Source organism: Amblyomma mixtum, chromosome 5 (genome assembly GCF_055824585.1).
Source record: "Amblyomma mixtum isolate Tamu chromosome 5, ASM5582458v1, whole genome shotgun sequence".
In the NCBI taxonomy this organism is placed as follows: domain Eukaryota; kingdom Metazoa; phylum Arthropoda; class Arachnida; order Ixodida; family Ixodidae; genus Amblyomma; species Amblyomma mixtum.
The window spans coordinates 139,609,505-139,625,552 of record NC_143016.1 but is presented as its reverse complement, the minus strand read 5'-3'; the positions used below and the strand labels follow the sequence as shown (position 1 = coordinate 139,625,552).

Below are 16,048 nucleotides of genomic sequence, written 5' to 3'. Positions count from 1 at the left end.
GTAACAGGCGCGCTGCGAGTGGAAGCACGCTGTGCGGGCCCATGAGAGCGCCAAGGGAGCCGAAGGTCCACTGGACCGGAGAAAAATCTGTCGCGATCAGACCTTGCAGTCCGCATTCGGCCTTATGCGTTGCTCTCAATCACCGCTGCGTTTTGTTGATTAATTTAAGTTTATGAAGAGCAATGCCACAGGCCTAGGGGCATTATGCCTATCCATCATAGCATAGCACCCTCCTGCCCATCTTCTACCTCTGAGCCACCTCACCACGAATGCCGTGGCACCGTCCCTGTGCGGCCCTTCGAAGGTGTCGCTTGACGGTGGGGGTGCCGTCCTAAAATGTGCTACGCCGTGACTGCCCTACATTTCATGCTACCTCCACTTTCGACGACGATATAGGCTACACTTTTTTTATATATATTTCGCCACCATCGAAATGCAGCCGCTGGAGTGAACGTAAAAAGAAAAAAACGGCAAGGGGGGCCAATTCATGGTAACTTTTGAATCCGAAGAAATATATCTAATTTAATCACTTCGCATTTTCCGTAACTGGTAACGGTTGGCAATCGTTGCGTATGCTGTTCCAATGCTGCAAATACATTCTAGCTTCCGTACGCACTGTAAAAAGCCCAATAAACTGAATTCAAAACTGAAAGTGAAACTACATTTCCGCCGCTAGGCGGCCACCGGTACCGTCGGGCCTTTGTTGATTTTTTCCCGCCTGTTGTGTGTGGTATGGCGTCGCGTCGTGGTGTGCGGTTTTCAGCGGTTGACGTGAACTGCGTTTTCGACCGCATTTTTCGAGGTACCGCGTTGAACTGAAGTGTTTTTTGTGCATATATAACTGGAGTAGTGCGTAGGTTCGTTCACTGCTGTCCAAGTACGCGTATCTCACGTATCGGAACAGAAGCACCCTTTGGAGGCTCTGCCGAATGCGTTTCTTTGTTGTAGATTGGCAGAAAGGCCGGCGCTCGCTCACGTTTTAAAGGTTTGATATCAGAAATCACGGGCGAAGTTATAATGTGCGCGTGTTTATGCACCAGAATGCATTTTGTAATATAGAAACGTCCTGAAGTCGGCGTTAATGAAAAACGAGCGTTGCCGTGATTTGGAGACGTAGTACTTCATCAGCTCGGCACGACTACGCACCTGCCTCGCATGGTAAGCAATACTATGTCTTCATGCATGCTGGTTTGCATTATTCATAGCATATTTTATGGAAGAGCGGCCTCAAGGCTTGCCGCTTCTAGTACCAAAGTGCCAAGATCTGCAGACAGGCAGCTCTTTCCGTGTATCCAAGAAGGGAAGCAGCACTAAACAGAGTTCGCCGAGAATGATTCTACTCAGAGCTGTTTTTGTTTTGACGAAACGAATGTTGCAGAGTACTGCCTCATGTTACTTAAGAGCTCTAGTATGTGTGTTCTGTCAAATTTAAAGCCGTTTAACGCTATTTCGTCAAATTCCTTGTCCTACGGTTTATCTGCACGTGGTAATTTTTCCTCCTGTGCGTAAGGTCTATTCCGTATCTCTGCGTAAAATGCGTTGCGTCAGCGTGACGTCTGAGATAAGCTTTCAGTTTTGTGTGCTGCAGGCGCTGACCGCTGGTCGTTTTTGCATCAGGCCAGGTTTTTGCAAAAATTTGTTGACGCTGCTATCTATTTTGGTTCTTTAATTGTTTTTAGAACGGCATCCAGATTAAAGAATCCTGTGCTGTGCCAGCTAGGTATATTTAGCTTGCTTTTTCAAGTTTTTAAAAGCTTCATTGTTTGGCCATGGTGACCTAATTTCTGAATTTTGGCGGTCGGTAATCGTGATGGTATTAAATCGATGTCTGCAGGGGGAAACATCTACATCCACATGGGAGTCCACAGCGACAGCTTGCACCTTGTTGCCACTGGGCAATATTCATGAGCAGTATGGAAGCAAAGGTGCGTTTTAGTTCTTGCTGTCAGCTTCTTTTTATTTTGTATGCTTGGTTCTCTTTTCGGCCATTTTCCCTTCTTTCCTTCATCAAGCTGCTTCATGAAACAGGGTACATAGCCTAACCATGCCCTCATTTATTTGTACATCCTTGCTAGTTCGTTGTCAGCATAAGGTTATTGCTAACCAGTTTGAGTGTTGTTGAACGTAGTTTTCTCGTCATCATCATCATCCTGATTACACCCACTGCAGGGCAAAGGACTGCCTTTGCCAGCTGCGGCTACCATATCCCTGCGAACTTGGTACTAGCATTTGTTGATAAAAAGTGTGCTACCGCATAATGTCTTTACCTCATCCACCCGCCTAACCTCCTGCCGCCCACTGCTACGTTTGCCTTCTCTTGGAATCCACTCCGTTACACTTGAGCCCGTGTACTGTGCGATCTCAGTGCACGTTAAAGAACCCCAGGTGGTCGAAATTTCCGGAGCCCTTCACTACGGCGTCTCTCATAGCCTTAATCGCTTTGGGACGTTAAACCTCATAAGCCAACCAACCAACACTTGAGGACCAACGGAGTGGATTCCAAGAGAAGGCAAATGAAGTGCCAAATGTGTGGATGGGTTTGTTTTGTATGATGTGAATGGGATTATGACAAAAGCTAGAGCTTTTTGGTGCATCTTTATTTGTGTGTCACGAAGTTGGGAATTTCTAAACATTGTCGTTATCAGTTTTTGGTAATGGAAAATGGGTTGTTACAAAAAGTGCTGCAAAATAAAATCCTGTGCTAAAACAGAACCCCTACTCACTGGGTGCTCACTTTAAGACCTGCTTTTGTAACTAAATATATGTGGGCATATGTAAGGGTCTCAGTATGACAAATATAATGCAGGTACACTCATTTAAATAAGCCAGTCAGAAGCCCAATGCAGAAGCAGGTATGAATACTTAGACAATGAAGAGTGATAATTAAAAAAAAAACCTAGACCCTTACTGTAGCATCAGCATTCAAGTTAGTTAGCTGCAGCTAGAATCAACTAAAAGCCATTGATAACGGTGGCATAGAAAGCCTAGAGGGTTAGTTTGTGGGACATCTGGCACCAAGAGCACACTTGCAGATGTAGGCAAGAGCAAGCTGAATGGCTTTTTGGCTTTAATACATCTCCCATTTCCTGTACAGTCACTTATGCCAGTCCGGTCTATATTAAAGCAGAATAGCCAACTGCGTGACTCATAACCCCACTGTTCTTTTTTTTTTGAGGTAGCAGTAGCTGGCATCACAATTATTTCAACTGCGCAGAGCATGGACCGCAGTGTAATCAGTAGCAATTACCTGCTGCTCCTAATCCAGCATGTCTGTGACTTGCAAGCAGAGTAGTATATTTCACCTCACCACTTCTTGCAGTGCATTAGAAGTTGTTAGTGAAAGTTGTTAGTGTTAGTTGTTAGTGAACATGTACCGACTAGTTCAAGAAAGTAACTTTTTACATTGTGAAGCCATTTTACCAATTGCATTCGCATGGTTTGAATGAATGACCATTCAGATTGCTATTGCATCTTTTTGGAAACGAACAAGCTTAAATTTTGCAAGCTTACCAAACTCTTAGGATGCTTATATTTGTTGTTAGCAGCATTAAGTCTCCTTTGCTGCTCACGTCTACAGAAGGCAAAATGCTCGACTTATTATGATATTGCGGGGACCATATTTGGTAGACTGGCAGGAACAATGCCACCATCCAAGTAGGGGAGTGGGAGGTCTCAGTGTCAGGGTTATACATCTGTACAATGTAAAGATTCAGATTGGTGTCCTCTTTGTAACTTGCAATTGTAATTTTTTCTAGTGTTACAGAAGCCTCTTAAAGTCCAGCCAATATATTGACCTATACGGAAGCTGATATATGCCTGGTGATAAGTAGGCTGTGTATTTTGTTCCTGTGCAATACTGAATAAGGTGATTCCAAGCCACCTTATCCAGACTTTTGCAGTCGACTCCACTTGATTTCATAAAGAAACAAAAAAAAATCATGGCTTATTTTATTACCATGACAAAGATTTTTCCATCATGTTCTTGGCAGAGAAAAAGAAGTTTCATGTCGTGGCCACCGTCCTATGTTTACAAGCAAAGCTAAGTCTTGCAAAAGAACATGTTAAAAATAAATGCTTTACGCATGACTGAAACTTTTTCGTATAAATGAAGGATGTGCTTTCATATCCAATAAATTGGACTCATGTATAAAACATGAAAGAAGGTGCAAAAATATTGGAAATTGATATATGTTATCCAATTTATGTTCTCATAACCGTCGTTTAAACCATTTTTCTGGGTTATCCAAAAGGCAAAGGATGGAATAAAAGTGTTTCAGAGATGAAAAAAACGCAAGGCATGTCAGTCAGCTAAAAAAAATTATATTTTTGAGGCATATTCAGCCACCAGTTGCACAGTGAGGTTGGCCTCATTTATTTTCTAATGGCTGTGACATTTCTAAAATTTTAATTGGAGCAATTTTCATTTTAGGCGAGAAAATAATTTTGCAATTTGAGTCTACCTTCAACCGCAGCATTGCTGGCTGCTTGCTCGACACTGCGGTGCATGCTAGAGCCGGCATGAAGGAGACAAAGCTTTGCTGCACGGTACTCCATGTGGATGCTCCTCATATTTTGGTTTTGAGAAGTCTGCTGGCATATTCGCTCAAATTTTGTCAGTTTAAACTCAAGCATGACTTAAGTCCAGCGTGCACCATTGAGAGAGATAAAAAAGGCTTGATGTGGTGAAAAATGGGTATTCCTTGTAATGGTAGCACTCTTGTAAACCGCCTAGTGAGTTCACCTTTGTTTTCTTGAATATTTTGTTGGAGCACCCAGAGGGCTACGACAATCTTAATGGTTGTCTCCGCCCATGTAAATAGCTTATACAAGAACAGTATTTGACCTTTCTATGGCCTCTGAATGCTTGCTGTTGCTGCAGGGGGCCTCACACTCCCACCAATGCTGTCACAACCAATCCTCCCATGTGATGTGGTGAAAAAGTCCATTCCACTGAAAAGTTTAAATAATTTTCATGGTAGTAGAGGTTTTAACTCTGATTGGTCAGACTGCAAGAGTGCTTCCCGGCTGAGTACTGTTTGTGCCGAGGAACGAGAGTCGTTCTGCCATGTGGCCACTTCAGTTTTACTTCTTGTAAATCTATCGTTTAGCAGATTTCTTTATTGCCGAAGCTGGTGCCATCGAAGACCAGCACACCATTGTATTCGTGCAGCGGAGTGCTGGTTTTGTGTAATTTACAGCCGGTGGCAAAGTGTGCTGGAGTGAAAAGGAAGCACTGTGCAATGTCAATGTTGAACGCTGGGACTCAACTTGCAAGATTGTTTTCTCGCTTAAAACAAAAAAGAGCTCCAATTGAACTAAAAATAAATGCCATTAAATGGTGCTGTTTAACTTTCTATCTTTCATAATTTAATTAAGATCACCTCATTATGTAGTAGACTACTGAATATGTCACATAAAGCAAATTATCTCGACTTTAGAATCCTTTCGCTGACTTGCCTTACTTGTTTTGATCTCTGAAACATTTTTATCACCTTTGCCTTCTCGACAGTTTAGAAAATAGAATAATACTGTGAGAACATAAAATTTGATAAAAGATTTCAAATTTTCATATTTTGTACTTCTTACATGTTTTATTTAAAACAAAATAAGTTCAATTTACTGCATTGGATATAGAATACCTGTAATTTATATAACAAGAACTTCATAGTCCTGCTTAAGAATGTTTCTTTTCACAAATTTTTTTGCAAGGTTAGGTCTGGCTAGCGCTTACAAACGTGAGATGGTGGCCACGATGGGAAAAAATTATTCCGCCTAAAACAAGCTGGGATAATGTTTGCCTAAGTAATGCAATAAGTCATGAATTTTTTTAAAGAAATCGAAGATTCAGTGGTAAGCCTGGAACAGTTGGCATGGAATGATCCAATGACATATAAATGTCAACTGTGTGCTGGTTTGAAAAAGCCTTTATGATATTTTTGTAACTCGATTAATATTGGAGTGTAGGTTGAATGCAATTTTTTCTGCTGGCATAATTGGAATGGTTCCATATCATACCGTTTATTTCGCATCTTGTATGCGAACTTATATTGCATTGCCAATATTTTTTCCTGCAAGCATTCACCCCATATGGATATTGCTGCTCCTGAGCAGCATACTCAACTGATCCACTGGAATGGTATCACTGTGTGTACCTTTGGTAAATTTCTGGGAAAAATGTATGCATTCACCTAGGTGCTTGGAATTTTCATGTTTCATTTGTAAAGGCAGATGAAATGCAGATCTGTCCTAAGGATGAATGTGGCCATTTGTTAACACCATTTTACAGTAGTGATATTTGCCAAATGATTTATTCTATTTATCTACTTTGTACTTTTGTTCACTACATGGTGCATGTATGCCTCAAAGAAAGGGAACGCAAACCAGAAAGGAAACAGCTTGGAACCCCTTGTGGTCTTTTTCCAGATTTAGATAGTCTATTAGTCTAGGCAAAGCAGCGTGCAGGGTAACAGGACACTGACAGGAAGACGCAGATACTGTGCTGAGTAACAATTGAGGAATTTATTGCTTTGCTCACTATAGATAGAGGAAATATCATCCAAGATACAAAAGAAGGAAAGTCGTGGAATCATCATTTGGTCACATCTGTCGTGATTATTAATCCAGATAGTCAATTTATTTTTTCGTTGGCGTTAGTGATGATGTGCTTGCGTAGGTTGAACAATTCTTATGTGTCATGCATGTCTCATATGTCTCGGCATGAGCTGTTCATTATATTTCCTAAGAATTTTACAGTGTCGAAAGTGTGGGGTGCACTCACAGTTCGACACGTGTCTTGCTAGTTTGCTACTATATCCTGTCTCAGTGTTGCTAACTTGTTCTATTAGACAAATGTTGACACGCTCACCTTATTTCCCAACATATGACGCTTTGCATGAGAGACGGATCTTGTAAACAAACCCACAGTCGCATGCTGTGAATTTATTTCAGTGCTTCATCTTGTGCTGGGCTGTTTTTAAAGCACCTTTGCTGGGTGCGTTGCATACTACGTTCAGCTACTTTCTGCAAAAAAGCAAATGAAGCCATCGCAAAGAACTTCCGCAAGCTGCAAAAGAAGGTCAAGCGCCATACAGTGAAGAACGAAACCTAAAAAATTGTGTCAAGCCAGCAACTTGACCAAATTAGTGCTGGCTATGAAGAAAAGTGATGGCCTGTGCCTGAATGCATTCTCTATTGCAAAAACACTAAGCAATAACTGGCCTTTCAGAGTAATTGTCGCTGAACAAGGATCAAGGCAACAACCCTTAGGGCAGTATCTGCAAGAATTACTCTCCTTGTTCACCGTGGGAGACCTCTTCCTGGTAAAGAAGCCAGAAGTGTCCGCATTCCTCTCTAACAGCTGTACAGAAGAATTGTCTTCTCATTCTGATCAATGACTTACATTGCACGCTGCTAAATGCCGCCTTGTTTGAGACGATGAGAGAAGGCATTAATTCAATGGGAGCAGTACGATTCCAGAACCTGTGCAGAATTAATGCGGATAGATTCCTCGAGTTGCTAACCATCTACTTCCGTTCTACCTATGTAAAGTTTAATTATGTGTGCATACAGTGGCAGGGAGTATGCACCAGTTCCGGCGTAGCACTAATTCTCATTGCGCTGCTAGCCTGTCAAGATAGCCAACTATTAAAAATCTTCATTACCAAGGGTAACACACTAAGTCATTGTTGCCATCTTCAAGACCTTCTCCAAAGTTCTTGCCAACTTTGAGCTGACCAAAGAAATGCCACTGGAGGTACAGCTTCCCGATCTATGGCTGTACTTTGTAGAGACCCATATGTGCTGGCGTTTCTTCCCAGGGTCGAAAAAAAAGGCTGTTGCTACTGGCGCACTGAAAAATATCCTAAATAGGTCGTGTATTGACCGTCAGCAGGAATGCCTTGAGGCCCACCTGATATGGCTACCTGAAGCTGATTTCCCAGATGACCTCATCTGCAGCCTTGGCTTCAGGATAAAGAAATTTGCCTATCTACCTCTAAAAGGCTTCAGAAAGAACGGACCATAGCTGTCGTAGAATATTATTATGGGGTTTAGCTCAGCAGCAGGCGCGACAGGTCGCACTCAGAAGGCACACCAAACCAAGTCACCCCAAGCACTAGCTGCAGCGTCCCCGTTGTCGACTGTCCAGCGTCAAAACGTCCTCTTCACCTTGCAACTTGCACTGTGGCACTACCCCCTCCGCCTCGCGTAAGGAAGCACAGTCCCTGGGTGCCCTAAGGTGGCGTGAATGGTAGGGCTTAAGACGGGTGACGTGCGCGAGCTTTGTGGGGAGGCCGTGGGAGGAGTGTGGTAGTCCAGGGACGTGATTTGATAGGTCACATTGCTCAGTTGCCTTAAGAGAAGATGCGGTAAGGACCCACGCAATGAGGCAGCAGCTTCTCACCCAGGCCCACATGGCGCGCAGGGAGCCAGAGGAGTACGTGGAAGCCGGGAGGGTAGTGGGCAACATGGTGATTAAGGTCATAGGTGCATGGTATCAGCCACGCGCGAAAGAAAGTGGTCAGGCAGGCTGGTGTGAACTTAGTATGCAACACGCCCAGCAAGGGTGCTTCAAAGACAGCCTGGTATAGAAGGCAGTCAAATTCACAGCATGCGACAGTTACTTAGGCGCCTTGTTTACTAAGTTCACACCAGCTTGCCTGACCACTTTCTCTAGCGCGTGGCTGATACCATGCACATACGCCGTCACAGCTAACTTCCATTCTTCTTTCTGGAGCCTCGTTAGGGTGGATCAGAAAATTTCTTTTACTATCTTCAAGCCTAGGCTGCAGACCAGGTCATCGGGTAAACCAGCTTCAGGTAACTATGTTAATTGGGCCTCAATGCTTTCCTGCTGACGGTCAGTACACAATCTGTTTGAGGCATTTTTTAGTGTGCCAGTAGCAACAGTCTTTTTTTTCAACTGTGGGACGTAACACCAACACATATGGGCCTCTCTGATGTGCAGCCATAGCTCGAGAAGCTGTACCTCCAGCAAGAACTTCGGAGAAGGTCTTGAATATGTGAACAATGCCGTTGTATTGCCCTTTCTTATGAAGCTTGTGGATTACTAGGAAGTCGTCCAAGAATTGGAAGGCCATTATTAAATTGGTGCCATGCAAAGCTTTTTAATAGTTGGCTATCTTGACAGGCTAGCAGGACAATGAGAATTAGTGCAACACAGGAACTGGTGCATACTCCTTGCCACTGTATGTGCAGGTCATGAAACTAAAATAATAGATGGTTAGCAACTCGAGGAATCTATGAGCATTAATTCTGCATTGGATCTGGAATCATGCTGCTCCCATTGAATCAATGCCTTCTCTTACAGTCTCAAACAAGGTGGTATGTGGCAGCGTGTAATGTTAGTCCTTGATGACAATGAGAAGACACTCCTTCTAGACGGCTGTTCGAGAGGAATGCGGACACATCTGGCTTTTTTTACCAGGAAAAGGTCTTCCACGGTGAGCAAGGAGAGCAATTCTTGCAGATACTGCCCTAAGGGTTGTTGCCACGATCCTTTTTCAGAGACAATTACTCTGAAAGGCCAGTTATCATTGCGTTTTTGCCATAAAGAAGGCATTCAGGCATAGGCCCTCACTCCTTTTCACAACCAGCCCTAGTTTGGTCAAGTTGTTGGCATGACTTTCTTTTGCAGCTTGTGGAAGCTCTTTGCAGTGGCTTCATTTGCTTTTTCACAGAAAGTAGCTGAATGTAGTATGCAATGCTCCTAGCAAAGGTGCTTCACAAACAGCCCAGTGTAAGACGCACAGAGACAAATTCATGGCATGCGACGGTGGCTTAGTTTACAAGAACCCTCCGTCACGCGGAGCGTCCTGTGTTGGGAAATAAGGTCAGCATGTTAACATTTATCTAATGCAACATGTCGGAATACTGAGAAAGGATATGGTAGCAAGCTACCAAGACACGTATCGGACTGTGAGTGTATATCACACTTTCGACAATGTAAAATTCTGAGGAAATGTAAGAGACGTGCATGGTACATAAGAATTGTTCAACCTGTTTAAGCACATCATCACTAACTCTAACGAAAAAGAAATCAACTACCTGGATAAATAATCACGACAGATTTGACAAAATGACGATTCCATGACTTCCCTTCTTTGTATTTTGGATGATGCTTCCTGTATTCATTGCAAACTAAACAATAAATTCCGCAGTTATCGCTGCACCTGTCTTGTCTGTGTCCTGTTGTAAGGAGATAGCGCCACCCAGCGGCGTTCGTGAGGAGAAGACAAAGCACGAGGAGCGCGTGCGGAGGGGAACGCCGGGACTGGTCGAAGAGGATTACGTGGCAGAGAAGAGAAGAGCGCGGTGGACGACGGACGTGGACGAGTTCTGCTGGCTCCCCGAGTTCCGGGCTTGGGCCTTAGCCGCAGACGTCCGGGCCACCAGACCTGGACATCCATCGTCGAGAGCCTCAACCACCAGGCCCAGGCGCCACTCTTCTCCGTCCATCCGTCAGCTGCTCCACACAGGCCGCCTCTGGCGCCTACGTGACCTTTTTCCGGGATACCAGACCTGGGAACCGTGCCGGGAGCCCACGAACGCTGACGCTGCGGTAGCGTTTCATCGACGTTGGAACGCCAAGAGACTCCTTGACTGCCCGACACCCAGCCAGTCCTCCCCGCTCGTTGCTCGAATAAGACAAGTAGTGTGAACTTTCCTCTTTGACTCTTTTTCCTGCATTTATCATAAGCACTTTGTTCTGTTCCCCCGTGTGTTTTTCCCGTGTATTGTTGCGTTGTTCTCTTGTTCCTTTCCTTTCTTCTCGCTCATATTGTAATTGGTTTCCTTTCCGTTAAAAGCCGCCTCGTTTATTGTTTGTACTTTGGTGTTTGTTGAAAATAAGACCTGCAATCTTCACACAGATCCTCACAAATTTGGCGTCCACTACGACAGGACGAGGTCGGTTTTTGATTTCTTTGCCTGTTGTGTTAATTTAGGAAAAGGATGAGCGCTTCAGATTTGGTTGCTTTAGGCGAGCGCATGGGCTTGTGCGGCGCGGAGTTACGAGCGTGGGTGGAGGACGAGCTTCGTAAGGCACGGGAAAAGAGAGCCGCTGAGCGTGAAGCTGCGAAGCAGAAGCTGGAGTTAGAGGCACGGAATTTGGAGTTAGAGGCACGGAATTTGGAGACGGGGCGTGAAGCTACGAAGGAACGTTTGGAGTTAGAGGCGCAGAACTTGCAGCTACAAATAAGGCTCAAGGAGGATGGCGCAAATCCTCCGAGTGACCGTGGAGAGCGTAGCGTCTCATCGACCAGCTCCATTAACCCGCACAGCCTCATACCACAGTTCAATGAAGCGCGGGATGACCTCGATGCCTACTTAAAGAGATTTGAGCATGTGGCCACGGGGCAGGGTTGGCCAAAAGAAAAGTGGGCAACGGCGTTGAGCTTGTGCCTTGGCGGCGAAGCACTTAGGGTCTTCGGTCGGCTCTCGCCTGAGGATTCCGTGGATTATGATAAAGCGAAGCTTGCCTTGCTTCAGAGGTTTAGGTTCACCGCGGAAGGGTACCGAGAGAAGTTTCGCCAGAGCAAGCCCCAGGATGGAGAAACGGCCTCGCAATATGCTGCCAGGTTGTTTAGCTTCTTTGACCGTTGGGTCGAGATGCGGGGAGAAGGCCGCACTTTTGAGGTGGTTCGCGAGATGGTCGTGAGCGAACAATTTCTGAACAACTGTCATTCTCGTTTAGCCCTTTTCTTACGTGAGCGGGAGGGCAAGACAGTTGCCAAGCTGGCGGAGGCTGCCGATCATTTTCTTGAAGCACAGCGGCAAAATAACTTGTTGTTCTTCAAAGAACAGGGGGAGCATACGATGAATAAAGCCAAGGACGAGGTTTCAGGTTCACAATCTCGCCTGCGGTGTTTTCTTTGCGAGAAGACTGGGCACAAGGCGGCGGATTGTCGGACGAAGCCGAAGCAATCGTATTGCACCTGGTGCCGCGAGGTAGGACATGATGCCCAGTCGTGCAAGGCTAAGAGGCCAGGAGACCGTGAGGAGTCCGCCTGTTGCATGACACCTCGATATTCACATCCCGATAGCACTGCAGTGGTAACGCGCGTAGAGGGCCAGTTGGGGGAGATGGTCTGTCCTTCCAACCCGGTGGAAACTGCTATGCCCGTGGCGCACGGTGAGGTGTTCGGCCAGCATGGTTCGGTATTACGGGATACGGGCAGCACCGGTATTGTTGTGCGTGAGTCTCTTGTACCGCCAGCGGCACTAACAGGGAAAAAGGCTACATTATTCTTGGCCAATGGGACCCGTGTAGAAGTTCCGGAAGCGGAGGTGGTGATTTCTTCTCCATACTTCTCGGGTAAGGCCATCGCGCGCTGCTTGTCTACACCCTTATACGACATTATAATAGGCAATGTCCCCGGGGCTAAACCTCCATTCCCGGTTGACCCGCCAGTTCTAACTGATCAGGCAGTTTCCCTTGCCATGACGAGTTCGGTCGATGTTCCTTCCCTCACGATGACAGCAAAGGTTTCAGTGAATAGTAAAAGCCCCACTCTGAACACACTCCACTTGTCACGGCCGGAGTTTCGCCTGAAACAGGAAGAAGACCCGACCTTAGAGGTGTGTCGCAGGAAGTTGGGGCAAATATTTCGTGGTAAGGGACAGACCGCCCACTCCTTTGATACTGATGACGGTGTTCTCTTCCGGACATACCAAGTGTGTCCCGGCCAGGTCGTTGAGCAAGCGGTGGTACCGAAGGGCTTACGCACGCAAGTTCTTAAGTTGGCGCATAAGAGTGCATTATCCGGCCATCATGGAATACGGCAAACAATAGCTAGGGTGCTCAGTGAGTTTTACTGGCCCGGTGTACAGGCTGACATTAAGAGTTATGTCAGATCGTGTGACATGTGTCAGCAGACTGTGTCGAAGGCAAGGGAGAACAGAGTGAATAACATCATAGGACGGGAATATGTAAAATCATGGTGGAAACCGAGGTCGGTTTGGAGAAAACGGTTTCACAAAGGAAAACGGAAGTACTAGCCGGAAAAGTTCTCGCGACGGTGAAGTGGTTCGATGTGAACAATGGAATACGGAAGAATGTAGCCCACATCTGTTGTTGGAATTGTTTTTGTTTGTTCATGCTTGTTTTTGAATGTCGGCTATCTACTTTTTATGCTTTCCGTGTTTCTTCGCCTTCTATGGACGCTTCACGTTGACTTTCCATGTGCTCTCTGTGCTGTGTGTGCGAATGTCTGTGAACGCTTCGAACATTGACGACCGTCATATTGTGTGTGGTGTGTAGTGTGCGCGCTGTGGTGCGGTGTTCTGTGTTGCGATCGTCGAACGCGTCTGGTGTCGCTCTCCTGAAGTTGAGTTCTTTCCCTTGGAAAAAACTTCCGAAGAGGGGGCCTTCTGTAAGGAGATAGCGCCACCCAGCGGCGTTCGTGAGGAGAAGACAAAGCACGAGGAGCGCGTGCGGAGGGGAACGCCGGGACTGGTCGAAGAGGATTACGTGGCAGAGAAGAGAAGAGCGCGGTGGACGACGGACGTGGACGAGTTCTGCTGGCTCCCCGAGTTCCGGGCTTGGGCCTTAGCCGCAGACGTCCGGGCCACCAGACCTGGACATCCATCGTCGAGAGCCTCAACCACCAGGCCCAGGCGCCACTCTTCTCCGTCCATCCGTCAGCTGCTCCACACAGGCCGCCTCTGGCGCCTACGTGACCTTTTTCCGGGATACCAGACCTGGGAACCGTGCCGGGAGCCCACGAACGCTGACGCTGCGGTAGCGTTTCATCGACGTTGGAACGCCAAGAGACTCCTTGACTGCCCGACACCCAGCCAGTCCTCCCCGCTCGTTGCTCGAATAAGACAAGTAGTGTGAACTTTCCTCTTTGACTCTTTTTCCTGCATTTATCATAAGCACTTTGTTCTGTTCCCCCGTGTGTTTTTCCCGTGTATTGTTGCGTTGTTCTCTTGTTCCTTTCCTTTCTTCTCGCTCATATTGTAATTGGTTTCCTTTCCGTTAAAAGCCGCCTCGTTTATTGTTTGTACTTTGGTGTTTGTTGAAAATAAGACCTGCAATCTTCACACAGATCCTCACACCTGTTATCCTGCGTGGTTTTGCAAAGATTCATGCACCAACTGGCCGAGCTCCTTTTCTTGTAGTAGTTTAGTGGCCTTGTGCAAATTTTTCTTGATGGATTTTTGAGGTTACTGGCTGCAGACATGGGAGATATGTTAACTTAGCACTGTTGCCTGCCTTTCAAGATGTCACTTGCTTGGTATAATAATGAATGCATGCTTTGCGTTAGTTGCAGCCGACCACTCTCATGGAAGGGGTCGTATTGCTGACTTTGATCAGATACTGTGCTTTCTGTTACAGTGAATGTTGCACATTACTTGTCGTTCGGTTTATTGTAAAGCATTTTGAAGTGCTCTATTGTCGCCTTTGTTGTCATGGTGTTTTGTGCCTTTTATAGTCAGTTTACCCGCCAGGGAGGCAGTTCGTGCAGAATTAATTGCATGGCCTGACCACCTTCATTCCATTTCATAACATCTAGCTTTTTAGCTAAAACATTGTTTATATAATGCCGCTTAGAGCTATTTTTTCTAAACCACGGTGGCCTCTTTGGAATGGTTCAAAAGATAACAGCTGGCACTTGCTTGCCACTTGGGCAGATTTTCTTCTTTCTGTTAGTGTTAGCATCCATTATGAAACACATTGTTAATGAGCAATATGTTGGCGTTTATAAGGACCATTGAGCAGTGTAAACTGATGTGAAATATTTTACTGTTTTTGTCTGAAATGCAGACTCACACCATGTATGCTGTTCACCGAAGACAGTCCTGAGGTGGCTGAGAACCTGTTCGTCGAGGGAGGATGACTACTCAGCAGGCTTACCACTGCGGCTCACTCCACAACTGCCATAATGTCAGGAATATGCGTGTTCAGCATAAGCTGCCTTAAGTTTGCTTTTTTGCTTATTCCTGGGAGTTAGCGTCACAGTACAAGCCTTCTTCAGGCTGGTATAGAAGGCTGCACAGGCATGAATTTTTCATTCTGTTTGCTCTGAAAGGCTGCACAAGCATGAATTTTTCATTGCTTGCTCTGGAAAATTAGGAGGTAGAGTAAGTGCAATGGAACCTTATTCTTGCAGCACCATAAACCCAATAACGGTAGGTATGGTGCTGTTGTACCTTAAAATTTTAAGTTCCTTGGATGGCAGTGAGGAATTCATTGGAGAAGCTTCTTGTGCATTGTTGTATGGATGTTTTGTTCCAATAAAAATTTTCAACATTTCTGCAGTTTTGTGAGTTTTGTCAATAAACGTTTTTCTTAGGTGCATACAGCCTGTTTACTGCTATGAAGAGCTCCAGTAACACAGGTATATTGCAATACATAGGCATTATAATGGTAAATTTAAAGAACGCTTAAGAAAAGTAATAAAAGTGGGGACAAATTATGAACCCATTGCATGCTTTTTCCTGAAGGGTGTAGGGGTGTAAGAAGCATAAAACTCCTGTGGCTCGGTGGTAAAGTGTGTGATACACCTCAACACCTTTGGGTCAAGTTATATCATTTTCGGGTTGGTTTTCTCATGAAACACCCCATGTGAAAGGTTTATTGAAATCACAAAACACCCTTCTGGGCCGGGTGCAAGGGTGCGAGTTATAGACACCTGGAAACTCCTTTAAGGGTGTTTTATTTTTTACAGTGCAGGTGGCGGCTGACTCTCAAAGTTGTGGAGTTTGAAATCAATTATTCACGTTCATATGCCACATCGCGTTACAACCTTGGCAACGACAGCGACGAAGCAGTGCGCCAGGATACAGTGGTATATTTTTCCCTGCCGCACCGCTCAATTTATTCAAACTTACCTCGCTGGTTTCACCGAAAACAAAATGGAGGACACGTGCGGTTTTGAGATGGTAGTTCTTCGGCTGGAGGAGTAGCCGAAAAGCACTGCTTGAAAACCGATGCACAGTAAAGCTGTTTTTCACGACCAGAACTTTCAGACTTTTCAATGGAATTGTTCGCATTTACTTTCTTGGCTAGTGCATGTCTTTCACT

At 45.4% G+C, this 16,048-nt stretch overlaps 1 long non-coding RNA gene across 1 annotated transcript; it reads left to right on the top strand.

The window, feature by feature from the left end:
- Positions 1-495: 495 nt before the first annotated feature.
- Positions 496-15,222, top strand: LOC149343895 (uncharacterized). The gene is made up of 3 exons (XR_016282734.1): positions 496-1,158; positions 1,835-1,925; positions 14,789-15,222. It is a non-coding gene; the product is annotated as an uncharacterized LOC149343895 (long non-coding RNA).
- The last annotated feature ends 826 nt before the right edge of the window (positions 15,223-16,048 follow it).